The sequence below is a fragment of the Rhea pennata genome, chromosome 11 (assembly GCF_028389875.1).
Source record: "Rhea pennata isolate bPtePen1 chromosome 11, bPtePen1.pri, whole genome shotgun sequence".
Lineage (NCBI taxonomy): Eukaryota > Metazoa > Chordata > Aves > Rheiformes > Rheidae > Rhea > Rhea pennata.
In genome coordinates, this window is record NC_084673.1 from 8715487 (window position 1) to 8743205 (window position 27719).

Below are 27719 nucleotides of genomic sequence, written 5' to 3' on the forward strand. Positions count from 1 at the left end.
CCTTCAATATTTTGAAATGGGAGAACTCTTCATAATTTTCCTCTGGTGAAGAATTAATTCTTTTGTGATTATATTAATTTCTCCATTATTGTCCTTTTATATTTGTAAAGAAGTCAACCATTCTTCTTTTTGTGGATTTGCCTTACCCCTTCACTGTAATAACAGAAGTTGGGTTTAATTAATTTAATTAGAATATACATTATTGACATCTCTGACGCAGAGTGAGCAGACTGCATTAGAAGCCTAATATTATACAAGAGCTTCTGAGATGGTTTAAAAATGCAACGATGCTGTTAAGGCACAAATGCTACATCATCCAGCCCTGCTCTTTAAGAGGAGCAGTGTTTACAGAATAGCTTAAGGCATACAGCTGGAGTAGTGCGAAATATAAAAGATGACAAACCAAAGCAAGCAACCAAATCACCTGATGAATTGGTACAGGGATTACCTTCACGACACTCATTTTTCTTCCCAGTCGGTATACCTACAGCCTTTACTGTGGAGACGGAGTTCTTGTGGTGTTCTTTGAATTTGCAGTACAACCTGGGGGTGGTTTCATTTTCAGCCAAGCTGTGAAGTTTACTCATTAACCCATTTATAACCAAACCTGCCCTCATTTGCAGACCCTTCCCTCCTGCTTGTTAGTGCAGAGAGCTAAGCTGTGGATTCCGATTCTTTAAATTTATCAAGCTTCATTTTCAAATGAATATATGCTTTCCTTTGTCTTGTCTCCCTGCTTTTCCCTCTCCCCTTACTCAAAACGCTGCTTCAGAGTCTCACCCTTTTGGGAGTTATAAACCAGTTTCTTGTTTGTAGCCTAAATTTAGTCTTTGCTACTGTAATGCTGATGTGACAACACTATCATAGAGCTTGAACAGCTTTTCTTTTCCCAAGTGGTTGCTATCTCTAATATGTTTGTAAATAACAATCGCTCAGTTAATAAATGAATTTATTGTGTATTTAAACTGATGTTTAAAGTAATTCTGTAAGCCAGAGTGCCCAGAATTTGTAGCTTGGTTCCCCAGCAACAATTTAGCTTGAGGCCTCCAGCTCTGGTGAACATAAGAATGTGCTTGGAGGCTGTGTGCAGGCCCATTCCCTGAATATAGTAGGGGGTAAATGGCTTGCTAGGGATCCTGAATACATCATTTCTTCTTCCTTCTTCTCCTGTTTCTCTGTCATGGGTCTGTTGCCCACAGTTAGGAACAATCCAAGAAACAGTCAAGATAGAGGGCTAAGAAATACGACATGAGAAACTTCACAATAAGATGCGTATGTGGCTCCTGTGACTTGAGCAGGACAAGGGTGACCATCAAGATTGACCGTAAGTCTCAGTATTGATATATCATTAGACTTTTTTTATTGAACGTGTATAATTATCCTTCAAGAAATACAGTTGTCTTAACAGGCAGGAGCTGAGAACCGTGGATATGTTATAATATATTCTAAATACAGAAATCCTGACAGAAATCTCGAAATGTATGGTTGAAACAGTTGCAATTTTTCTGTTGAATTGATTGCAAATAAGTGTTTACAATTAATTTACTAATTTAATGCATTTATTTACTGAAATCTAAAATTATTGTATCTAGATAAAAGAACTTGCAGAATGTAAATGTCTTTGGTGACATGAAAACACTGACAACACCTACTATGTGCATTTCTGGTCTTAAGAGACTTTTTGAAACATACTGGTAACTATACAATTCAGTGTAACCTTTAGTGGAAAGTGACTATTGCCTTAGTTCCCGTTAGTTCTGGAAGGTACCAGAGAGTTACAATTTGGAGTATTAAGCTGAACTTGGTTAAAGGCTGAATGAGCAACATATGCCTCTGGAAACATTTAGAAAGATCCATCTTTTTCACAGGGGTACTGGAAAGAAAACAGATTTTAGATGAAAAGCTTTAGAATGATCGCTTTTTTTATCAGAATTAAAAAAGGCAAATATTGTAGTTCCCAAAGCTAGCTGAATTTTCGCTTTATTTTCAATGAGATGTAATTTCTGTGACCATAAGTCAAAGTGAGGTAGCATCTTTCAGGATCTGGATTTTAACTGATATCATCCAGTTCTGGGCTCCCCAGTACAAGAGAGACGTGCAGCTACTGGAGAGAGTCCAGCGCAGGGCTACAAGGATGCTCAGAGGGCTGGAGCACCTGCCCTGTGAGGAACGGCTGCGAGAGCTGGGCCTCTTCAGCCTGGGGAAGAGAAGACTGAGGGGGATCTGATCAATGTGTACAAGCACCTGAAGGGAGGGTGTCAATGGGACGGGGACAAACTCTTTTCAGTTGTCCCGTGTGACAGGACAAGAGGCAATGGGCAGAAACTGAAGCACAGGAAGTTCCGCCTGACCGTGAGGGGGAATTTCTTCCCTGTGAGAGTGACGGAGCACTGGACCATGTTGCCCAGAGAGGTTGTGGAGTCTCCTTCTCTGGAGATCTTCAAGGCCCACCTGGATGCAACCCTGTCTAACATGCCCTAGGTGACCCTGCTGAGCAGGGTGTTTGGACTAGATGATCTCCAGAGGTCCCTTCCAACCTTAGTGATTCTGTGATTCTAATGAGTATCTTCGTGGACCTTTTGTCTACAGTTATATGAACAGGAAAGAATTAGGAGCTTAAATGCCTGGCCCTTGAACACACAATTTTTTTCCAAAACAGTTTCCGTATGTTTTGGTGCACACTGTGATACGTGTGGGTGCATTCTTTTGCTACTGAATAATCATTTACTTAAAAGAGAGCATGCTTAAGTCTCAAGAAAAGTGGAAAGACCTGGTTTGAGAGTGAGGGATGGTAATAGCTTGGAAACTTGGTTGGAGAATACCCTGTAAGTTTTATTTTCTAAATACTATTCATCTCTATATGTTAATTGTAAATAACTTACCTCATTTTAATTGAATACACTCAAAAGGCAAAAATGAAAATTAAGGCCATTTTTATTGCCCTTGAGTTTAAAGTCAGTAACTAATTCAATGTTGAAAAAATCTTTTTATAACTTTAATTTTTAAAAGCAAATATTTACATGACATTAATGGACTGCTAGGTCTGACCCTTACAGTATTAAAGTATTAATTAATAATTACTACTTTACACAATACAAAAATTGACACTGTTGCCATTAAAAACAAGAGGATACCTTCTGTAACACAGGAAGCCAGTCTCTCTCTGCAAACACGTACTTCTGAAGGAGTATTTCTGTAGAGCCTCATAAATACTCAGTTTCTATTTTTCAGCTATATATATACAACAATAGTTTTCTGAACTGCCATATTTTGTAACCAAAAATATTTTTAAATTAAAAGCAGGTGATTTGTAAGGCACAGACCTCCTGGTTTTAGGTAGGCATCATTCATAATATGATAGTTACAACTAAATTGTTCTCTTTGCACAGCAGGGAAGAAACAGGAGAGGCTAGCATTTCACCCTTGTAAGACTGTCTTCATCAAGGACAGCCAAGAAGAAAGCACACTGATATATTTGCATTAAAAATACATTTAACAAACTGTAGGAAAGAAGCAGGTAAAGAATATTTGAATACTTTCCCAACCTAATATTCGTCATTTCCAACTTAAATCTGCATCATCTGATTAAACAGCACTGCTGATTCCATTATATACGTGTGTGGAATGAATACACATTTTTAACATTTGTTTCCAGAAATAATTTTAATTGAAAAGGAGATAAAACTTTTCTGTAGTATATAAAATTTTGGCTTTCTTTCTTTTGGTCTCAGTTCTAATTGGTTGTGGTTTCTGTGAAAGTTACTAGTTGGCATGATAGGTGCAGTTTTGGACAAGGGAAATGGCATCTTGCCACTAGTCAAGATAAACTATATAAAAGCAAGAGGCTTATTGTTATTACCATAGCAACTTTTGAATGCACTGCATGAGAGAGGTCTCAATTAGGGATCTGTTTTTTTTTCCCCTTTCTAAACATACATTGATTATGATATTGTTAATAACATTTTTATTATTACTTGTTCAGAATTGTAGAAAATGGCAGTTTTAATGTTATTTGTATATATCAAATGCCACCTCACTGAAACTTGCATTTTCTGTTTGTTTCTTGTCCAGCTGAATTTGTATTATTACTAAAAAAAAAGAAGCATCTGAAACTGTTTTTGTCTTATGGAAAAGTATTAATTAAATTGAGTAGATAAATAAACTTCAGCCAAGACTTGAAAAGTGCAGCTTAAAGGGCTTGATTATTCAGTAATGGGAGTATGCTTATGTCGGTATACTTTTCCCACTAGAATTTGCAGTTAAGCCATTAAACCCGTATAAGAAGTGAAACAGGGAGGCAAAAGAGTGTTTGAGGGGAAAAGTAAAAGAAAAATCAAAATAGATAGGAGGTAAATGCTGAAAGATGTACATCTTTCCTTGATGTACATGCTTAATTACTTTAAGCATAAGGTTTTGGCTTTAATCTTTTAATTTTCTCTCATTAATAAAATAATGGACTTTCTTTCCTTCTCTACAACATTAGTTTTATGTGGGGATGACTTAAATACAGCTTTTGAAATAAAAAAATCTTAATTCAATATGGATATCACAAAACACAGTCTGCACCCAGTTCAGGTGAAATCCTGACCCAGTGAAATCGATGGCAAAATTCCCATTGACTTCAAAGGAGTTGGATTTCATACCCAATCTCCTCTTTCTTCTTTCTTCAGCCTCTCTGCTTTTGCTAAATGGGATCTCTTTTCCCAGATGGACCTCTTAGTGCTATGCACAGCGATCATTTCAACGTTCTTTATAAAATGATGAGACTCTTCTAAGGAAATTCTGTCTTTTCTTCTCTTTGGTTTCTTTTTAGTACAGTACTGACTTCCTTCATTGCAAGGATATGATCTATTATCTTAACACTATTTTGTCTCATTTCTTCATTCATAGATTAAGAAGTCTTGGGTTTCAGAAGTTCACATTCCAAATAACATTTTTCTGCATATCATAGGAGCACAAATTCTAGATAAGATAGTATCGACATAGAATAAATTACAGAAATACCTAAACCACAGCTGATACTAAAGCAAATTCTTACTTCATTTATATCTTCAACTCTTCTAGGTTTTAATCATGTGCTATGTTACTCTCTTGATACTTCTTTGAGCAATAAATTAAATTTTTTTTATGTATATATATTTTAAAGCATCTGGTCACAGGTGTCATTTCTAACGTTCTGTTTATAAGCCAGATTCCTCGTTGTTAAAATGAGGTTATGGTTGTGTTTTTTTCTTGAAAACCACCAGCACTTGTGTATGCGGGTATTGGCATGCTTGTTTCTTGAAGCAACAGCTAGATGCATATCTTATGTTTTAGTTTAAGGTTATGGCTTTTTCCTAAACATCATAAGTGACTTTATATCTATGTAACGATTGCCCCTTTCCTTAAAAATAGCTACTGAATAAAGCTAGGCCATTTATAATGAAATATGGGACCAACCTATACACGTTTTCTTTACAGTGGTTGCTGAAGAGTTACAGCCTTTATTTCTGTAAATAAGGTAAAATCTTTATTATAACTTGTTGCATTATGAACCATATTTGTCATTATAGTACTAATAATAGAGAGATGAAACATAAACTAAACCCTCAAGTGTTTGGAAGTTTTTAGCGTCATCCAAAACAAGCTATTTTCTATAGGATTGAATAGCATAGTCTGTTCGTCTGAAGAGGCTCATAAGTTTGAAACTTTCCCTTTTGTACTGAGTTTCTTTTTCCTCAGAAGTGCATTACTAAATAGCTTAAGAAAATATATGGATAATTCAGTAATTTGAATGCATTTATGGAATATTAACTTTCACTATAATGGAAGTAGATGCTGAACCCTGTTATGTAAAATATGCTGGCTACTATATGGACATGAAGGTTTTAATCACACTGCTGACTGTAGTCCCAAGCTCATCTTTCTGAAATACTTCCACTCTGTTAGCTATTAAACTTCCCTGAGTTATGGGAAAAAAATCTCTTATAATACGCTTCTAATAATAGTAGCATCTTTTTTTTGTCTGTTGGCTCTGCTTGGCCCCAATTTGTCGGCTTTTTCCTCATTAATTTATCTCTCTTTTTTTCATTTATTGTCTCTATATGAAGATGAAGTGTCTTATCTACTATTATTTTCTCCTTTCCTTTTTGTGCTCCATTCACTCATTTTCAGACATAAGTATATTCTTTCCTCCTTATTTATTATCCTTCTTTGTTATTGCAATGAATGCAATCTGCCAAATGTTTTTTAACATCAAGTGCCCCAAATTTTAACAGTCACAATTTATACCCTTTCATACCTGTCCCCCCAAAAAAGCTGTGCCACAGGAGTGATTGCGAAAAATACAGATACCCTGATGAAATTAAGGATGAAGCCAGACTGTGCATAAACCAGTAATGTTCTTAAAACATTACAGATAAAACAGTACAGTTCTTTAAAGTTTTAATTTACTTCTAAATTATAAGGTATAAATATGTTCCTGCAGTTATAATATCTAACTAATTGGCGGCTATATTCAGTCTGATGTGCTCTTATTGTATAAATATGTAATTTGGAATTCCAACAGTTATTTTTATGGTTCATGCCCTAAGTACCTAGTTTCTCCCGTAATACTGTTTTGTGTTCAATGCCTATGAGTTATTAGTATGTTTGAAAACTCAGAAATAGTTTTTCATGGAAGCCCTGTAATATCTAGACATACAGGAGCGTGCAAATACCACTAAGAAATATTTCAACTTACTGAAAGCATTTTTTGCACTAAATTGACTAGCAAAAGAACCTCTGTGACATAAACTGTACAACTTCACTTCTTATTTTTGAATACTAATCAATTTTTGACCAGGCTTTTTTGTATTATTCAGTAGTTTTGGAGTTGGCTTTGTTCCTTAACTCTCAGGCTGCTTTCTTGTTCATACATGTGAAGAACAACGAAAGGACGAAGCATGCTAATTTCTTAGGGGTTTCGTTATCTTTTTTTCCTGCCCTACCACCAATAGTATCTTTGGAGTTCAGCAGCACCCGCTTCTGTGAAAAGATGCATATTCCTCAGTCTTCATGTGCATTTCCATGACATTTTTGGCATAGAAATGCCAAAGAATGGAAATGCCGAAATGGAAATTTCTATTTCCATTCCTATCTGGGGCTCATAAACTGAGATGTGTTAGAAAAGCAGTCTTAAAGTTACCTGTGACAGATGAACAGAGTTTGAAAAGCACTTGAATTAGTACAAAGTACCCATACCTTTTATTTATATTTTCTTTTCATCTCAGAGAGCACATACTATTCTAAAATTGTCACACACATACACACAGAACCATAGGTAGCAGCTAGCTGTTTGACAATATTATCTAATTTTTTTTTTATTTCAACAGTTCTTTTGGATGAAAAATGACATCTTGCTGGTAAGATAATGATAAAATGCTGTTTATTTTTTCAGCAGAGTTTGGGGAGTTTTTTGTTTGTTTGATTGTTTGTTAGTTTTTAAAGACTAATTTCAGGAACAAGAACTGTGTACCTAATGCAGTATGTGTTACTGATGAGATCAATGGCAAAACACTATTTATTCCTTCAGCAGAGTTCGGGGGATTTATTTATTCTTTTTATTTTTGTTTTCAAACACTACCTAATTTCAGGGGCAGGAACTGTGTGCCCGCTGCAATCTCAGTTGATGGTAATTATGATAATGTCGAAATAGTTTATTAAGTAATGGAACAACTTACAGGTTTGTAGGCATGGCATTTTTAAGTTCTACATAAAAGCTTCCTTTTAGGGAAGAGGAAAGGATCTGTGACTGTTTTTCCCAACTACATTTTACTTTGTGATGAGCAGCGGAAATCTAGACATTGAAGACAGCAGTTGTCCTTTCTACAAAGTTGTATGGGGATGTATGTGTTTGCCAGCAGTATGAATAAGGTGCGTGCATTCCCCATCTCTACTGTTGCTGAAAAATCTGATTCTGTAGAAAGGAGTTTTTGTAATCAAAAGAAGCTGTGTGCGACTCAAAGGCTGAATGGGAGCTACAATAGTAGTAGTGTAGAAAGGGAGATATTCTGTCTTAAATAAATGGTGACTGTCATTGAAAGCTGACTAAATTGAAACCCGCCTACTTAATATTTACCATATAATCTTTGTATTTTTAGATATTTTGGACATATTGTTATAGAATAACTATTACTGACTTCTTTTTTCTTGCATAATATCAATCAACAAATAAATGTGTTAGAATCTAAGATTTGTAAGAAGAAAACTCAGTACCTTCACAATAAATTCTACCAAAGGTTGCTTTCTAAAATAATAAGTGCTGTTCGATGGTCATGAAATCACTGCTGTTTCCCTTTAAACTAAATTACATTTTCTTAGCTATAAGGAGTTGCACACTCTAGAAATATTCTGGGGTAAGAAAAAAATTTATAGATTTATGGTCTTGCAGTGAACATCTCTAAAGTGTTTCTGGCATGATGATTAAAGATAATGCTTTTGTACTCCATAAAGTTTCACTATTAGATGATAAAATATTCTAAAATTAGATACAAGAATTTCTAGGAATTGAGATAAGCTAGATTTAACTAGAACATTATTTATTTCTATTGTGCATGTAGGGAAATGTTAAAGACAATGACCTTCAATGCCTTGCATGAAGGCACTTACACCACCATTAAATTGAGGGTGTGTATTTTACTTAGTCTATGTCTTTTTTTGAGGCATTTATTTTTGCCAACATTTACTTTAGCTGGAAATAAAGGGAATTATATCAGTAAACTGGAAATACCAGTTAATATATCAGGATAAAGAAACATCATGCTTTCTGATTTTGAATATTTAGCTGGTGAGACTCAGTGCTGCAGCTCTGAAGCACAGCCCAAGGATGGCAGGTAGAAAGTAACTGTAAGAACCATCCTTATTCACTATGAACTTCTGGGCCATTCTTGGAGCCAAAATGGTCCTTTATGAGACTGTGGAGCTTGTCAGATTCCTTAGACCCTCAAAGAGGTGTCTGTGTGTCACGTTGAACGGCATAGCCGCTGCATCATGAACAGGCAGGCAGCAGCACTGCAGCTTCCCTGTGGGGCAATAGGGAGGAAAGTTTCTGGGAACAGGAGCTCTGGCCACCTTTACATCAAGTAGTTCACCATTGGCTCTGAATGAGTGGTTAGAGAAGCAGGCAGATCTAACAAAGGTCCGTCCAGCTGAGCATCCTCCCTCTACCAGTGGCCAAAGTGAAAGCCTAGGAAAAAGCAGAACAGAGCAAGTTCTTTAGCAAAGAAAGTTATTTTTTTAATGCAAAAGATTTTTTTTATAATGGGCTGCCAGCATTGGATAGGAAGATAAATAGATTAATAACATATGCATATTATTTTGAAAATTCTCATTATTTTTTTTTTGGAGATTTCATAGTAATAAATGGAAATGTTTTATTGTTGGCCCCTGTTTTATCAGCTTATCAGTGTTTTAATTTTTGATTTTGTTGCTTCTAAAAAAGATGACTTATACCTATATGAAAAATTTATCCTTTGGGCTTATTATTAGCGTTTCAATAATAAAAAAGTTATATTTTACAGCTATAATTTAAGATTACTGGAATAGGCTGAAGTGACCGATTCAGTAGAGTTTTTTTTTCCATTTCCTGCAAACTTAGTAAAGCATACAGTCAAGGTAAAAATTAAATCTATATAATCAAATTCAGATTTGCTTCAGATATTGGTGCACCATTGTTAGGTGAGAATATAGTTTTTCTGCTTGCCTAAAGGACAAGATGATATAATTGAAAATCAAAGTCTTTTCAATCATATGTGCTTATAGTCTGGTAGAGAAATTGCAGTTGCCACAATATCTGCCAGAAACTCTTTGATGATTTATGAAAACTTTGTATTGATTTGTCAAATTCATATTAGCATTTCAATTTAAAGCCTGTCATGCTGTCAAAATTATGCATAAATTCAACAATGGTTGAAAAGATTAGCAGAGTGAAGTGGAGTAAAAGACTCTTTTAATGTGGTACTTGGACAGGTTTGATAGTCTTCCGCAACATTTCCCTCCTGACCAGATCTATAATCCTCTTCCAGAATTTGACTCAATGAAATGCAAGGAGCTTCAAGTCTTCATCCGCCATCCTCAGGGAAGATTTTTTTTTTTCCCTCTGTTTCATTATTCCCTTCAAAATAGAAAGATGAGGAGGAAATGAGGACTGAAGAGAAAAGGGGGGCTAAATGGCTTCAAAGGTCAAACAGAAAGTCAAGGATTCTCCTGTGAAGCACTTTGAAGTTAATCAGAGAATTGGTTTGATATCTGCAACAATTTTTCTGACATTAAGATAAGCTTTTCACTTACATGTTAAGTGAATATATTCTTGTTTATTTCATACCATTCTGTTGGTGGTTTGAATCCTTGAACAGTATCATTAATGTATATTTTTCTCTTCATGAGTCAAATCATGTTTTTAAAAATGGTTAAAGGAGGCTTTAAAAAAATATATAGCATCTGGTTAATAAACTCTATTAGTTAAAAATTCTACAGTAAAATGTGGATTATAAGCTTTTATTTCATGAAAATAATGATATTTTTTAGAGCTAAATAACAATAGTCTGATATAATGCAGGCCATAGATATAGTGTTCAGAGTACTTAAGGTGGATAAATTTTATCTGCGGTACTTTGTCACTTTGCAATCTAACCTAACCAAAGGGTTTGATCATGTGAATTACCCTACTGACTCTTCTGTGAAAAATGAATTGCATTCTGGTACTACTTCGTATGGTTTAATTGAAATATACTCGAAGGACTTCTGGTTTTAGAGTCTGGAACGCTGCATTCTGCTGACTGAAATGACCTTAGTACACAACCTGTGCTCTGTTAATGGAGGATGATTGGAATTACTTTTCTAACTGAAATCTATATAGAAACATTTTATATGGATATTGGTTTACCCATTGATTGCATCTTTTAAAAAAATGAGAATATAATTTATCCATACTTCAAAGTCAAGTTCTAATCAACAATCACATAAGTTCCAAAGTAAAATTTAATTAAAACAAATATGCTTTTCATTTTGTTCAATGTGTAATTTGCTGTATTTACAATTGAAAAAGGACAGATACTGTGTAGGCAGACAGAGGTTGAATGGGAAAACCTTTACTTGATCATGATGACACTGTAAGTCCAAGATCCATGAGGTAACGACAGTATTTTCTGTATTTTAATCAGTTCTTTAGGTTTGAATCTTCAATTTGCTAGGAAAGAACTTAGTAAGATGACACAAATATTTTTTTTTGTGAAAAATGAAGTCAGTACTATCAAGCAGGAAAGACTGCAGTGAAACATCTACTTCCACAGAATAAAGCAGTATGTTATTCTGATTATCTAAGATTTCTTAATTTTTTGGCATACCAGTTTTTCTCTAACTTTTGAGAAAGCTGAGATTTCTTAAAAAAAAAAGCACATTTTTTACTGTTACTATGGCCTCGTTGTTTTCATCTTTATCTTCCAAGAACTGGTTATTGTATCTCCTACAAGTTTTGTTTTGGAAAAGATAAATGTGTTCTGAGTTGTCTGGTGACAAGTTGGTGACAAACTGGTAAGATAACACATTATTCTTACATAAATTGACCTTTAGGTGTTTCTTAATGTGTTTAGTCTTTTGAAAAAATGTTATTATATTGAAACTGTTGATGTTTTTTTTCTTAAATTGTTGAATTACCACATAAATTTTTCAGTCATCAGAGGAAACTGTGTCCATTAACCTGTATACTTTACTCTCTGTAGCCAGTTAGTATCCTGACCCTGAGGTTGTAGTTAAGCAAAGGCATTCTGCAGGATTGTGCCATCACATCACACCAAGGTCTTCTGCACAGATACAACTCCAACAAAAATACACAGCAACATTGTTCAAAAAAAGCTAATTATCGAAGGTGGGCAATGAGTTGCATGCAGCATATTATGTGCTGAAGTAATCATTTAACAAAAGGAAATTATGTAGATTTTTAGTGATTATGGAAAATCATTTTGCCAGGATTATATGCTCTCAAAACCCCAAATTGTAGCCATATATGAGTGAGAAGTTATGCAATAATCTAAGAGTGAATTCTGTAGACCTTGGATAGTATATGTTTCACTCCATTAAATCTATCCATGAACGAATAATGAGGTTACAAATTAGGGAAAAGCAAATGAATTTGCATTTATAATTTTTCTTTGGCATTTTTTTTGGAGGAGGGAGCAAAATTCTTTATTCTATTCTTTACTCCACTCTCACACCTTCTTTGCAATATTTCCTAAATGGAAGACAAAAAAACATTTGTGTTAATAATTCAAAATGCATGATACTTGAGAAACTTAGAATTAGGCTTTATATGGCTACATACCTCTGGTTTTGGATGTCATTTAGCCCTCAGAGATGTACCTGTTCCTCCATTGATCAGTACCATTTCCCATCTTACACCGTGAAAACTATTGCGAAAAGTATCACAGACTACATCACAAACTTTTTCACGAGTCCCATATGACCAGATCATTAAAGCTCCTGTAGAAAATCTATCTGTAAAAATTTTGTGAGCATAGTTGCTCACAAGGTCTGGATGCAAGTGAAGTGACAATAATCTTCTGTCTTCTTTCATCTCTCTTTTTTGAACAACAGAAAAACAGAAGTTTTTTTAACATAATGTCATAGCATAAAGCATTTTATTTTTAGCACTATCCTGAAGGATAGATTTTTGATAGCACAGAAACATAAATTTTTGTTAGTTAGGTATATCATAGTACTACTACTGAAGGTACTGAAAGTCTCCAGGGTTGAAATTCTTCTTCACATGTACTGTTATGTGAAATGTGAAAAAAGACTTTGGTTTCCAACATTGAAAAAGTAGGATAACTATCACAAATAATGACACAATCACCTATCTTCCTATAAAAAGGACAATTCTATATAAATCTCATAAGCTACTTTTTAAAATGTTGTATTACTTGAAACTGCAATTATAAATAGCTTTTTAAAGCAGGCTTGAGGGATATTATAGCTTTTAATCATTTGAGCACAGAAGGAAGTCTACTGTAGTCACCTGGGGCTCCAGGAGAAAAATCTCTACTAGCAAGTTCTCTCTTTTTTTTTGGTATTGTATATCTAATTGTCTATCTAAATTGCAATAAGGACCTCAAAGCGTAGGTTACACTTATTTCCAGTTAATAACATTTGAAGATAAGAGAACTTTTTCCCTTCAGTGCTCTGCAAAATCCAAACTCAGGCAGAAATCATTCTTTTAAAATTAATACAGTTAAATGAGAATTTGCAAAGGGTAAAGCAGTGTATTTATGATAATACATGCAAAAAAAATCACTTGAATGTGATGTAATTGATACATTCATGAGGCAGTTTCCTTCAAACCATTTGTTACACAGCTGTTTTAGCCTTGTGTCGTAAGGAAATAGTATCTACGTGATTGTGCTCACTGTCTGGTCTCCTTAACGCCCGTCAGTAAATGTTGAACCTGTTGGCCAGCTGCAGCTAGATTTGACAAAGGAATAGAAGTCCTACAGATAATCACGTTCCTACAAATTTCATGAGAACTAGTGTCGGGGGGCCGGGGGGAACTTAGGTTAATATCTACTGAGAAAAACATGGCAAATTCTGTTGTTACTAACGTAGTGCCCCTGGCAGGCAGACCGGTAAATAGCGACTGTGTGAAGTGCTATAAATAAAGTGAAGGATTCTACGGGACATAGAGCTGAATTAATACAGAAGGTGGACACAGAAAATATTAAGGGCAGGAGCTGGGCTGTTTTGTAGTGGCCATGACGAACAATTTAGATTGTCTAAGTGCAGGGACAAAAATCTCTAGCAAATGAGCTTCTTTAATTCTATTGATAACTTAGGACTTGTTAATAGTTTTCAGATTATTGGAGTTGATGGTAAAATAAAATAGAACATCTTTTATTTTCAGAAGGCAGGAATAAGTAGCAGTCTGAATTTTGTTTCATAGCGACGATGATAAAGCTGCCTACTAGAGATGGAAATTATCGGGGGGGAGGGGGGAATCCCCAAATCTTTGTTTGAATTCAATAGGTTATTTCCCCAGTGTATATCCTCCTTATGTTCACCTCAGAAAAATAATGTATTTTAACATTCTTTGGCTTTAATGTTAAACAAAAGTAGATTTCACTTACCTTTAGATATAAATTAAGTCTATTTCTTGCAACTATTTGTACCAGAAACTTAATAGCTTGAAATAGTCCCAAAATATTTTTGGAAGTGCTATTTGTGAGAAAAAGTAGTTTTAGTGAGTTCTAAACTTTCCATGGGAGCATGGCCATTTTGATAACATTTCATTCTGGAAAGAAAGCATTTACATCCTTTAATATTAAAATACTTCTAAAAGGGAATTTCTTTATTAAATAATATAAACTAGAATTGTGGAATGAAAAACTTAACTATGTTGAAGCAAAAGAACCCCCCAGAATTACCGTCCTGAAAGGAATACCTTTATTCCTTTTGTGAATTTTTTAATTTGAAGAGAAAAAAAAGTCTTTGGTATAGAAGTGATATAATCTCCAATGGAATGATAATACTAAGATTTGAGCAGCACTATGTTGCAATAAACTGCATTTGGCATAATTTCTAAGCTTAGATACGTTTAATTGCAGTATAGTTTAATAAGATAAAAATGTAGAAATTCAAATGAAATACATCAAAATTGTGAAGTTTAAGTTGGCAATATGAAATGTAACTTTAAATTGCTAACACTAATGAATTAAACATTTTTCAGAATTTTGAGTACAGCATGACTGATCATAGGTATGGGAATGATAGGTGAAAAATCTATTTTAATACTAGTAAGCATAATTCAAAAGTTATTTTTTTATTACTCAGTTTAAATACTAATACTGTAAGATATTATAAATGTTACACTTTTGTTTTATCAAATGTAGTTTATCAATTGTATCAGTATTCCATGATAATGAGCATATTTTCTTCACGGACTTTTTTCACAGGAAGAAAATACATGGTAGTGATGAATATGTATATATTTTCATATGATAGGCAAGTAAAATTATAAAGTGTTCATCAAAACATGTGCGTGATTTTTTTTTTTAATGTAGTTCAAAGTTGCATGAACCCAGATGAAGAAAACAACTATCCCTCATCCCTTCCTTTCGATTTGTCAGTATTCAGTGCAGGCAGCGTAAAAGAAAGTTGTACTTGAAGTTAAAAAACAAAGTGGAACAAAACAAAACAAAACCACAAGCCTCTGGCTAACTATCAAAGAACCAGCGGGGATCAAGATCAAAGATAAAGTGGCAAAAATTACATAAAACTACTCTAAACCTCGAGGCTTTGTGAAAGATAGAGCGTGAAATGCTTATATAGATAAGGGAGCTGTAATGAAAGAACAGAAATTTGATCACTACAGAACTTATCATGACATTGTTTGGAATAAGAACTGAGGAATAATCAAGAAATATGACAGCCTTCGGTAGTCTTACAGCACTGTCTCCTTTATTCATCAGCAAACAATACACAGGAAAGCAGCAAAAAGGAATTTTGTCATGGTAGCTGAACTAGATATGGTAAATTGGATGGGTGTTTAGTAGAGTCTTAGGACTGATTAAACTAGGGGACAAGGCAAACTCAAGAAATTTGCTTCCATAGACGAAATCACTAAAATTACCAAAATTCTTTAACACTGCAGTCTTCTTGAACAAATACAAAATGGGCAGAAATATGATACTTGTTCTTTAATAGCAATAGTAAGCTTTGAATGTAATTTCATTAAAGCAGTAATAAAAATCTTGTGAACTTTTGCAAAGCTGAAAGTTTCTACTTCAATGCTTGAATTAAATATTTCAAATACATTTTCTTTTCACCTTAAGATGAAGTCAAATTTTCCAGTGTCTCAATGAAAAACAAAAAAACCCAGAATTTCTTCTATGACCTATGTAAAATTCTGGAGCCTACTGTTAGAATTCGAAAACCTGGGGGAAATTGCATATGACGTCACTAAAATATGTGTTGCTCTTTATGGGCCAAGGCCAATGGTTGAACAATTTTGATAAAAATAGGGTTTGCTGAAAGGCAGTTAATGAAGGAGAGATCTTAGTAAGTGAAACCATGGTAACTATATTATTGAAAGATCATAGTTAGAACTGTATCTGAAGAAATTTTTCTGTCTCAGAATGATGAAATGCATAAAAATGAGGGATCCTATGTACTGTAAAGTAATGACCAAAATTTGAATTATATAATTTCTTGTATTCAGTATAAAAATCACTCATTATTAACTAATCTTTTTTAAATTCTATTTTTAAATTATGTCTCACATATAGAAATTTTCTACTCCAGGATATTCTGGTTAAAACGTTTGTTGACTTGACTCTTGGATTAAAGACCTTGAAGAATTTGAATGTCAGCTTTATGCAGGAAAAGAAATACACTGTTTTAGTTTTTGTTCCTCCCTCAATTTTTGGCTGCTTTATTTTAATACGTAGTCGAGAAAAATAGATCTATCATATAGAATATTGACAAAATATTGATATAAGAAAATATTTTAAATACTTGAGGAAATGCATTTAAATCCATATTATAGTTTTAAAAGAGTAATTACAATTGTACACATCATCTCTGTCGATGTTCAAATTAAAATTTTGTTATGGATGTTGCTCTAGGTATGTAACTTTTTAGTTATCTTTAACTAAAAGTCCAACAGTTCTCGTAAGACTCCTTGCCTTTGAATACTTCTTGTCTTTGTATACTACATTTGCTTTTCCTCTGTCTGCATATTGGACACCTTCAGGAATAATGAAGACAGTGTTTTTTTCTTAACAAGGCAAATAGAGCTTCTCTAAGCTTTGTATCTTAAGGAAAAATATTCTGAAGTATAATCTTAGCGGTATCCACGGAAACCAGTTGCTTCACTGGAGAATATTCTGTATCCCGTTCAATAGACTTGTATACCATAGTAGAATAAAGAAAACTGATTTGGAGGAAATCATTATCCTCAAGAAAGTGAAGTCTGAGGTTATCATAAAGGTATTTGTTGTTCAGAAATGTTCAGCCTAATAGTCCTTCGTGAATTTACTCTGAGTATCTAATCAGGGTGTCCTCTGGCCCACCTAGACGAAACAAGTTTGCTATGGGTCTACAACAGCCTCTAGTAAATAGCATTATTAACTGCTGGATGAAAGCTCTAACCCTAAATGATTTGTAATTTCATAATACTGAGAGATTTCTTTTTTTTTCTTTTTTTTTCTTTTTTTTTTTTTTGGGGGGGGGGGAAGAGTGTTGATTCCTATGTTTAAAGGGATATGATTCAGCTGAAGAATTCACACATCTTTCCACAGAGCCTTTGTGTGTGTCCCTCTTTTGCATATGGAACTGTGAGGAAAGTGAAGATTATTTTTCCATAAATTACTTCCCACTCAGAAACATTGAAATGCCTTGTTAAAATCTGTTTAATATTGCTGTTCTCCTTTTTGTATCTACGTTAGGAAGTAAAAACAAAAGCAAAGTAAAATGAAAGCTTTCTGAAAGTGTGATGTATGTGGAAGTCAAGAAGATGGAGAGTCTGTAAATCAGACTAGCGGAGGCTCGGGGGAGAGCAGTGCTCTGATTCCCAGCAGGATGGTGCTGGGCAAGGGGCAGCTGGAGGAGGGGTGCCTGCCTGCTGGAAGGGTCGCTGAACAACCGGCCAACTAAAATGGACAAGGGGCTCACTCAGAATAGGGGCTGGAAAAATTCAGAGCCCTCAAATCGCTTGAGAATCTGAGGAATTATCCCGCTTTCTCCAACTTCTGTTCTCTCTGTGAGTGGAAAAAACAGGAAAAAAAATATTTGCATGTGACTAATCTCATGTAACTGGCACTATTTTGTTTAATGGATCCTCTTTAAGTCTTTGTGAAAGAGGTCCCATTAAAGAAGAGCAATTACAATACTGACTAACATATGAGATTATAAAAAAACACAGGATGCAGAACGAGGAGGAGGACCTTCTAGGATAATTGCCCTGTGATTCTGTTACGAACGTCATGCCCTTTATTTATCCAGCAGTCCTAAACAGAAATAGCAAAGTCCAGGGTTTTGCCTGGGATGAAGTAAATTACACGATTAGGAGCAAACAGAATGAGTTTAGGTTTTTAAAGAAAAAAAAAAGTGTCGGAAAAGAAGTGGTGCACTATCGATCCTGCTGTTGCAGAACTGTTACCTAATTGCTGTGACTTGATTCAGATAAGTGGTGACTAAAAATGGCAGCAAGCCAGTTCTGAGCTGTTTCTAGCTTCAAAATGCTGTATTGCAATCAGTTTGACACCTTGTTTGTCCGTGGTTGTAATAGCAAGCTCCTTTTCTGTAATTTTGCGCCTCTGGCTATATCTCTGCAGCGTGGGCACCCATCTTTGTAAAGCGTCGCAGCGCTCTGCCGCTTTGGCTTTCCAAGGCAGCCTCTGCTAACTGCTCTCAGAGGAGCCTATAACATTTTAAAGCGTGGCTTTTTGGCACATGGGTTCAGAAAGACCCGACTGTACTGTGAAATGAGATTTCACAACTCTTTGACCGAGTCTGTTCACAAACGTGAACAAAACTCTTAGGATTCATTTTCAGAGACTGAATAGCAAATAGGCTTGGTTAAAGAAACCTTTTGGTTTTCAGAACTTTGAAAAACTAAGGTTATATAAACTTTCCCATATTGAACGTCTACAATCAACAGTCGCTTCCAAAAACAGAAATCTTAAATTCTGTGCCTCACTTTCTGTATTTGTAGGTTACCATCTAGAAGAATAACTTTTTTTTTTGACAGACATCATGATATTTCTGTAACAGAATCCTTGCGTTTCGAGTATTGTAATACATGTAGTTTATAATTAAGAAGGATTTCACAATCAATTCTCACAGAATATTCTCATTTTATTAAATAATCATATCTTTCAAAAAGGAAATAATTTTGGCATAATTTTGTTTGATACTTGCTCTACATTTCAATCTCAACGGATCAGTGCCTCTACTTCAGGCCGATATTCATGCTCTCACTCTGATGTTGTTTAACTTAAGGTTTCTGATGTGGCCACATGTGAAGTCTATAAAAGATTCCTTTTGAACATTTTGTGTCCATTCATTTCAAAGAGAGACGCCAGTAGCATTTATTTCATCAATTAGAGATTAATATTGACTGAAATCAAGAAAGATGTTTAAAAAAAAAAGCAAACATTTGACTTCTTTCTAGATAGCATTACATTTTTTCACAGACCTCTTTAATCATGTTTTCATTCTAGTGGCTTTTGTCTTCTATTTTATTATTAACAAAATACTTCTGATTAGCATCTCTGTGATTTTTATACCGAAATAAAATAATTGTCTGATTGGTGTATGAGTTAGGTAACTAAAAAGGGATATTCCTTATAGGAAGTGTGCTAAGCACTTATATTTACAATGTTCTTCTCTTACACTAATCAAAAAATTTAGGCAGAATTTAAAGATAGGTGTCCTGCCTCATATCTGCAATCAAATAAGGGAATACATTGGCTATGTTATTCAGTATATTTTAGTATATAAGTGCTATTTGATATCTCCACTTTAATACCACTTGGAAAAGTATTTTCCAATTAATTAAGAGCATGTCCAAAAAACAGAGGAATTTTGGAATGTGTCTGTGGCAGGGTAAGGACTGGTTTCAGAAGATTCTAGTAGGAGCCGGGTGATAGCAAAGCTTCTTTTAAGTATTCAGAGACGTATTTTCAGACATTGTAAACCTAGAATGGGGAACAGAATGAAATGAAACAAAAAATTATTCAGGATTTGATTGCGTTTCTTATGTTCCTGAAGGAATGGAAGGCATTATCACAGTTTTTTCAGTTTCATCTGAAATCATTTACAGGACTGACAAAACGTACGTTGTCAAAGGTGCATTATACAGATTTATAATTAAGGAAAATTCATTTTACATTTCAAGCCAGGCAGTGACTCTGAGGATGGGAAGTTTGCATAAAGCAGCACTGCAGGTATTCTATAGCTACTAACATGCAGCTTTGAACGTTAAAAAATATGTAATTTCAGCACCCTTCCTAGTCAGGCGTGTTTTTTCGTACCAGCCAAATGAGTCTTTCTGTGGAGGAGCGTGGTAGCGATACTGCTGTTCCATTCCCAGGGCACAGAGTCCAAGCAATTGTCGGGCTGCTGTTAGGCGATCTGCAGCAACGCTTGCTTCTTACATCTTCTCTTTTGTGGCACTGAGCCTGTGCGGTGTTGGTGAGAGAGGGAATCACAAAAGAAAACCTTGTAATACTGGAAAGAGGCAAGTTATGCTTTATTACCTTACGCCTGAGTCCAGGAGGGATGTGCTTTCTCTTTATAGAATGACGGAAATAAAAAGAAATAAGCCCAGAAGAATTGTGTATAGATCAAGCAAAGCAGAAACAGGAGTTGTGTTGGTTCAGCTGGATACTTGCTAGCGCTACAGGACGGCGAGAGAAGCTGCAGGTGGCATTGCTTGCCAGATCAGTTGATGCTGGGGATCTCCAGTGAAAGGGATGATGCTTTAAACATCAAAGTTAACAGTGACTGCAAAGTACTGAAGCCATTGTGCTTGAGGATAGCTCCTTATGTTCAGTTCATGCGTTTATAACAATGTGTCTTGGACTAATAATGATTTTAGTTAGAACAGTGTAGTCTAGAGACACTTCTTGATTTTAAGAACTAAAACGGGAAACGGTTCCAAGTGTGGCTTAAGTTGTTGCAATATATTTTCATGGACATTTCTTTTTGTGCTGTGTGTTCCCTTTCTAAAATTTGTGTGGCTCGTGTAGGCACAATACCAATGGTGAGCAACCATTCACACTCCACTCTGGGGTAGCTTAGGGCAGTGGGCAGGAGGCAGAGAGAGAACAGTAACCTGCAGAGGTGCTTCTGTCATCCTGGGCCTCTGCATGGTTTGTGCTGTCATCGTAGAGGTTTCCCACTTTACCTCTGTAGAAGAAGCTCTGACCTTCAGAAAAACTCTCGTCAGCTATAGATGCTTCTTCAGCACATAATGTAGGACAGTGGCTTTTGGCAGTGGAGTGATGGAAGGATGTCTGCAATTTTTTGCATTGATTGCTTTCCGTTCCCAGTGTTCCAGCACTTCACCTGAATGAGCCAAGTGATCTATGACTATACCGTGCTGAAGGGGATTTCATTTTCAAGGTTAATAAACTTGAAATTTAAAAGAAAAAAGGAAATAAAAAATTGAAGCTTAAAATATTTCTGAACTAGATGTTAATGATGGCAGAAAGAAAATCATTATCATAATTCTGTTATTTGGCTCACATTAATGTGTACTGATTTCAGAGTATTTTCTTCTGTGGATGTTTCTCAAAATAGTTTGCCCAACACTTTTTAATCACGGCAGAGGCTTAATAAAAGAATTAAACTTTCTAAATTTTGGAGAAACAGATTTTGAAGGCAGCAAGTGCAAAACAAGTTACTTGGTTCTGTAACTTTGGGGAAGTAGAAGTTTTTATTGCTCTATTTAATTGAGTCTCAGAGATCTCACCATAAAACAAAATACGTCAGCTTCAAACATTCAGGAAGAATGCCTTAACTGAGGAGTTTTAAGACAAGTTGTTTTTGGTTTGTTGTTTATGGTTTTTTGCTGTTGTTTTCTGAGAAAACTTGTTTGCTCTTTAGTTGCTGGTCGGTATGTCCAAGGCAAACTGATGTCTCACAGTTGGTCCTCCCAGTTATATTCATTGTTTTAAGTCTAATACTTATTCTTTTTCTTTGATTTAGTAAATTCTCTGAAAGAACTTGCATAGATTTAAGCCAATAAAAATGTTTTCAATATGCACTTAAACAGTCATTTATAACAAAGAAAGACTGACACAGTTAATACTTTGTAAATTAAATTCAGTTTCTTAAAGCTTAAAATATCCTTCATGTCACTTAAATTGCCTTACTCAAAGGTAATTTAAGAAAGGAAAACATGTCTTTCCTTATGCTACCTTATTTCTGTATTCAAAAATACTCATTTTTGCTTCGAGTTTCCTTCATAACTTTATTCATGAATGTGAAAGTTACTACTGAAGTTCTGAATTCCCACTTCCAAGAAAGAATTACTGAAAGCAATGAAGGATGTGTTCTTAAATTATACCCTGAAATATTGAAAGTGTCTGAGAGAGAAGTTAAATTTATTTTTTAATGCTATTTCAAAAAATGCACTCTGTTTATCATGAGTCATTTTCTGGTAAGCCCTAAAGTGTGAATATTATAGTTTAATGTTATTTTCCATAGCATTAAATTTGCGATTGAGAAAGGCACTAGGTCTGATTCATCATTTCATTACAGTGTTCAGATTTCCTTGACTTCAACAAAGTAAATTGGAGTAAGATAAAGGACAATCTGGTTCTCTCTTAACAGTTACTCTGATTAGGTTTATCTTTTTTATATTTGCAATCTAGAATTTTTCATATTCTAATTTACAAATGGAATAATCAGTCTACCTGTTTAAAATGGATTTTTTTTGATAAAAACAACCTTAAAACAATCTAGATTCAATGGGATACCTTTCTGATTTTTTAAAAAATATGATTTTGTGATAAATCAATAATGATTCAATTAGCATTAAATGCTTAGATGAGAGAGCAAAAGCTCAAAGAGGCATGAATACAAAGAATAAAAATACACTTACCTATTGTCATCCGATGATTTTCTCAGAGTGCAGGTTAGGTTTCTTGTACTGGATGTTCATCTGACTTCTTTGGGTGTCTGTGCTTTTAATTTAAATGTGTCTGAATGAACTCTTGACTCTCGCTATTAAGCATATTTTGGGTGACTGTTTTAGGACCACCTCTCTTAAAGATGAGTTGCCAGTCCTCGGTGACTAGTGCCAACATTTGCAGGATATCCAAATGCTAAACACACCCTTTCCTGCCCTATTTATAGTTTAGTTCTTCAGTAGTAGCTGATGGTTAAGAAAGTATACACAGACTAAAGTTTTAAAATAACTTTATTTTAGAGCATGTAAGAGATACTCTGATGCAAAAAAATTCACCCCAGCAACTCTGCTGTTTGCTCTCTTCATTTTTCGTTATCCTTTGACTCTGGTTGGAAACCCTCCTGTGTTCAGACTTTCACTCCTGAAGCTCATTGCTATCTTAGACTGAAAGTGTAATGAGATGGAGTGTGCTGGCTCACTGCCAGGCTTGCAGATCCTCAACTTTTACTGCTTGGCTTTCAGAGTGGCATCCAAACTGCCTTCAGCTTCTGACAATGCATGGGAAGATTACAAATTTCAGAGTGGCAATTTCCACATCGAGAGTAGGAAGCTAGCTAAGCCCAAGGATGTACTCTTAAATCTCACCCTTGGGAGCTTAAGCATGGTGAATTCAGAGTCTTCCCTGCTCTGAAGCTCTTTTTGTCACCAAAATACGCTGAGTAGAGTTGCTCCCACTCTTCCCCCTCTGGAAAGAGGTGCAAGATTCAAAGGGTAACAAAAGAAAAAAACACAGGAGAAGCATTAATAAGGATCCAGACTTTCAAATTATTACACTTCCCTGGTGAGAGCAATTGCATTCTGGTTCTGGTTGTCTGACTTCAATAAACTTTTAGAGACTGCTGTCCTCCAGTCCATCCCATAGTCACTTGTGTAAGCAGTGTACAGTAACAACACAGGGAAAACAAGAATGTAGCCAGTTATTAAATCAAGCTGCAATTCATAAGTTACATACAAACTCCCCAGATTATCCCAGCTTATCCTCAGAAAATAACATGAATCAAAGTGTCATGATACTTCATACCTCCCTAGCACTTTGTATCCAAAATAATAAAAGCATTTCTTTCCTTCTCTGGTCAGTTGTGCCATATGTCTCATAATACAGGGAGATTTAGACCCTACTCTCTGAGTAAAAAAAAAAAAAACAAAACCTCTAGAAGTACAGCCTAAAGTCATATAATATCAATACCTCACTGGGAATGAAGACCCTTTAAAGCACTCCTGTTCTCAGTTTCTAAAAAAAAAAAATGTGAACAGGCAGTAAGTAAACACAGTCATAAGAACACCAGCACAAACCCAGAGAAAAAAATTTCAGGAGAACTAATCCTGGTGCTCAAGAAACAATGCCTCATTCACATCAAAGCCCACGACTCGCCGTGTGGATTTAGGCTTGCTTCTGCTCCCAGCGAAGTGGTGACTGTGTGAGTCCTTCCTGAGTCCAGTAGGTCTCACCCATGTGGCATCTTTTGCACCTGAGCAGTGCCAAATGAGAGCAGTGTGCTGAGAGAAGGTGCTGGTGACACCTACAATTTTTGTTCTGTACAATGTGTATATGCACAAAGTGTTCCACAATTTTATGCGTGCTATCTCAGTGGCAGCATCGAGAAAGACCTGGATATATCTTTTACTCATTACTCTGAGTGTAACTTCAAATGTTGAAGAGTACCATTCTTCAGGTTATTTGGAGAGGTACTAAAATAGAGGATAAATTATATGTACAAAGGAGAGACCTTTGTCCTGGACAGGGGGAGGGAGTGTGAAGGTGGAAATATGTTTTATAGTGAGATTCAAGAATATCAAGGATAATGGCACAGGCCCAGCATAAGAACATGGCCGTCACGAGACTGGTTTGTGGTGCTTCACAGTGGATTGCTGGGTAGCATGCTTGGCTGATAGTGTCAAGGAGTCAGAATTTATTCCAATTTTATGATCTTGTTCAGATTTTTGTTATTTTGCCTTGTTGCTGCTGGGATTGTTTCTTTGCATGGACTTCTTTCTTTATAGAGTATGCTTGCATGTATAAATATATGCAGGAATGAGCAAATGTATTCAGAGCAGTACCTTAAAGCTGCTGTGTACATTAATGCGCAGATTTTTCTCATGATGTAGTAGAGGAGACATTCAGTTACATGCAAAAAATAGCAGATCTTTAAGATTCAAGAATGGCATTGATCTATTTTCAGTATTTGGTCAAAACTTCGAATACCAGCCTTGATACAGGAGCAATCTTACTCTTTGAGACTATCCCAGCTAACTCTTATTTCCTGGAGGGGTTTGTTTTATATGTATTTTTATACTCTAAAGCTGAAACCCTCCAGATTCCATATATAAAATATGCTATATAATAACAGCTACCATTATTTCTGTGTATGGTTCACATTTTATTCTGCTTACAGAAACTATTGTAGTTCTTTTTAGACATCTAAAAACAGAAACTATTTTCATTTAGAAAGACAACCTAATGGATTCAAGCTGCTGTTTATGGACTGTGCTTTTCTCCTGGGAATGATTTGCTATTTTGAAGCAGAAATGGTTATTGTAGGACAGTAGCTGCAAAGTACTGCATGCCACAGCCTGCGTTTTTAACAGTTGGTCAGCTTTTGCATCCCACATTCTATATTTTCGCTTTTCTCTGTTAATAGAAGTTAAAGCAGTTAAAACCTTTTATGGGACCAGCTGAGCTCATAAACTCTGCCTGTTGAATAGACTGGTAATAGCTCTCATCTTAAAGAGGGAAAATTAATGCAGCAAGGTCAAATGATGTGGATAAAGATACAAAGAAAATCAGGATAGATTGAACATGAGGATTTCTTGGTCTTATTTCTCTTCTTGGCCTGAGTGATTAACAGGCTCTTTTTCTTGCCTGTGTGGTCCAAGAGAAGGCTATTGAACTGACTGCACTGGCCATTTTAAGAGCCATGTTCCAAAGCCATTAACAGACAGCTCTATTCTTCAGATACCATTTGGATGCAATTCTTTAGACTGCAGTTCTTTAGATACCATTTGGACAGGATCACTGTTTATGCCAGCCAAATACTCAGCAAGTAAGCCTTCATTGGATATATGTGCATAATTATTCCATCACTTGAATAACAGAATGACTCAAGTGTTGATGGGGACCCCAAATATACAGCCTAAGCATTTAATGCTATGAAAGTATAACATTGTTACAATCACTCAGAACAGAGCGTAGCCAAAAGATTATCCTAAGTATATCCTTACTATAACTTTCTGAGGCCTGCTTATTACTCAAAAAGGGCTGTGACTTTATATAAGGAGCAAAGTACCGAATTAAATGAAGCTGAACAACTTTAATTTTAGTGCGATCTTTATGTATTTTTATTATTACTGAAATCCTACAACAAAGCGTGTGCGCCTACTGTGCAGTATCTTCTGCTTTGCCAGCAGAACTGTCCACAAGCAGAAGCCTTTTGAAAATTTTCTGTGAGGCATCGTCAGAATATGTAACTGCACATTAACGCAGCGCTTCAGTAGACCTAGCTTGACCAGCCACCAGGTGTTTCTGTTGCCACATTCTTTTGTTTTTTTTCCTTTCCCCTCCCCATACGTTTTTTGGCCTTTCTATTGTTGCTGTTAGTTTGGGTCACACATTCTCTTTCTTACTATTATGGTAAAGAAAACCCTAAGCTTTGAAAGACTTTATATCTGACATCCTTCCTGTAAAGCATTATGTAGAGAAACCAGTTTAAAAAACTAAGTAGGAAAACATGACTAATAATATACTTCAAAGGAGGGTGCTAGGAATATTTTAACTCTTTTGTTTGAATACAAGTATGATTTTGTCAATTATAGATTAAATGGCAATAGGTATTTCAGATATTTAAAAAACAGTTCCTAGTTGCTTTATTTCACTCATCATCTAAAATCTGTGAGTCAACTAACTGCACTTTCTAGGCCAATTATTGCATTCTTTTCATTAGATATGTGCTAATTTTTTATAATAATTTTCCATGTAAATAATTACAACAGTAGTCAAAAAATGAGCACCTGATTCACCATAAGTGATGGTTTAAGTTTTGTAACTTATGATTGTGTATTGGAGGAACTTAAAATTGGAAATTTCCTCCTGATTTCAGTAAGTGTTAGGTCAGATGCCACCTGAAAACTTGCCTTTGATTTTTAAACAAAACTTGCAAATCATCTGGAGGTCAGTAAATACTGAAACTTTTTAAAGAGGCCTCATTGATTCGACATATGTTCAGAAGTTTGTATTCAAGCTCACCCTGCTGTGCTGATGAAATAAGAAACCACAGGAGCTATGGTTATCCTAATTTTCTTTTCTTAGAAATTTAATTTCCTGCCACTGACGATGTAATGATATACTCACTGTTTTTCCAAATATGGGAATGATACCAACCAGTCTTAATGTATTAATTAATGACCATGGCTTTCAATATTCAAAAATTGTATCTTGTTCTTTCACTCACACAATGTTTATTGAAAATGCTAGTCCAATGACAAATGCAACAAATAGGTATTGCTGGTTTTCTTGCTGTCCTGGAACCTAACTTTTCCCAGTGCACGCAACAGGATAGTACATGGGATGCCCACCAATGAACAACATAGCATAAGAATATACATTTTTTTCCCCAGTCTCATTGAGTGCACACTAAAAAGTGAAAGTATATCAAACTATGACTTTAATACAGAGGGTAAAATATACTTTAAATGATGTTAACATTTTTATTTGATTTTATATCTGCGGACTCATTTGTTTTCTTTGTTGGAGTATATAGTTACTTATTACACATGGCTTCTTTCAAAATGCATTTACAAATGCATAAGGATTATTCTCATGTGTTTGGCTTTTAATTATTATTTGTGAGTCTTAGGTGTCTGTGGATAGCCTCCCTTCACAACACACACTTCTGCTAACATTAAATAGCATTTTTCTTTTAAAACAATCCCCTTAAAACTATTGATGCTATTTTCTTTGCTCAGCAGAGCAACACAGGCTAGCAAAATATGGCTACACAGTGATGATTAAATTCAATGCTAA